Source organism: Phalaenopsis equestris, unplaced genomic scaffold (genome assembly GCF_001263595.1).
Source record: "Phalaenopsis equestris unplaced genomic scaffold, ASM126359v1 Scaffold236055, whole genome shotgun sequence".
Taxonomy (NCBI): Eukaryota; Viridiplantae; Streptophyta; class Magnoliopsida; order Asparagales; family Orchidaceae; genus Phalaenopsis; species Phalaenopsis equestris.
Genome location: NW_018253901.1, coordinates 397,883 through 399,733, shown reverse-complemented (window position 1 = coordinate 399,733; position 1,851 = coordinate 397,883).

The following is a 1,851-nucleotide window of genomic DNA, read 5'->3' as shown; positions in this document are numbered from 1 at the left end:
TTGATGAAAAATCTAGAAAACTTTAAGAAAGCCTTTGGATGGACAATTGCTAATGGATATGCTGGTTACGAAAACTCAAAATTAATCAGTCTTTCAATTTGAATGCATAGAATTCTTATGGAAGAGAACTGTAAACCCTGGGCAGATTAACTGTAAACCCAGGGCAGATTCTCAAAGGAGAATGAATCCTGTTATGAAAGAAGTTGTATAAGAGGAAAATTTTAAAATGTTTAGATGCAGGAATTATTACCCTATATCAGATAGTGCATGGGTTAGTCCAATTCAATGTGTTTCTAAGAAAGGAGGAGTTACTATAACTGTGAATTAACCTAATAAGTTAATACCCACTAGATAAGTTACAAGCTGGCAAATATGCATTCATTATAGAAAATTAAATTTTGCCACTAGGAAAGATTATTTTCCAATACCCTTTCTAGATCAAATGCTAGATAGACTAACTGGGCATAAATACCTTTATTTTCTAGATGGATTTGCTGGTTATCACCAAATTCAAATATCACCTGAGGATGAAGAGAAAATAACTTTTATCAGTCATTATGGTACTTTTGATTTTAGAAGAATGCCCTTTAGTTTATGTAATGCCCCTGCTACATTTCAAAGTTGTATGATGGTAATTTCTTGTGATTTAATTGAAAAAGTGATTGAAGTACTCATGGATGACTTTTCAGTGTTTGGAACTTCATTTGACTCGTGTTTAGAACATTTATCCAAATTTCTTAAGCACTGTGAAGAAACAAATTTAGTCCTTAATTGAGAAAAAAGTCAATTTATGGTAGCATGAGGAATTGTATTAGGTCATTAAATGTCAGAAAATGGTATGGAAGTAGATCCTGGTAAATATCAAATGATCACTAATTTATCTTATCCAACAAATGTAAGAAAAAGGAGGAGTTTCTTATGATATGTTGGATTCTACAGGCAATATATTAAAGACTTTTCAAAGATTGCCAAGCCTTTATGCCATTTATTAGAGAAAGATACTATTTTCAATTTTGATGAGGAATGCCTAAAAGCATTTAAGTTATTAAAAAAAAAATTAATCACTGCACCAATTCTAGTTTCACCAGACTGGGGAAAACCTTTTGAATTAATGTGTGATGCTAGTGATTATGCTATTGGAGCTGTTTTAGGACAAAGATATGATAAAATTTTTAAAGTTATTTACTATGCTATTAAAACTCTTAATGAAACTCAAACTAATTATACAACTACTAAAAAATATTTATTAGCAATAATATTTGCTTTTAATAAATTTAGATCACATTTGATTGAAACTCATTATGTAGTGCATATAGATCATTCTGCTATTAAGTATTTAATGAAAAAGAAGGATGTTAAACCTAGACTTATATGATGGATTCTTCTTTTATAATAATTTGATTTGGAAATAGTAGATCGGAAGGGGATTGAAAATCAAATTTCTGATCATTTGTCCAAGCTTGAGTTAGAGAAACCACTCTATTTTGAAAAAGAAATTAATGAATATTTTTCAGATGAAAAATTATTTACTATTAATGAGCGGTGTGTTTCGTGGTATGCCGAAATTGTAAACTTTATTGTTAGTGATATTATACCCTATAGAATGACATACCAATAGAAGGGGAAATTTATTTCTGAAGTTATGACTTATTTTTAGGATTATCCATTTTTATATAAATAAGGAAATGATCTGATTATTAAAAGATGTGTACCATTAGAAGAAACTTATGAGATTATCCAAATATATCATAATTTTGATTATGGGGGACATTTTGATGTTGATAAAACAGTATACAAACTTTTACAATATGGATTCTATTGTCCTATAATTTTTAGAGATGTTAGAGATTA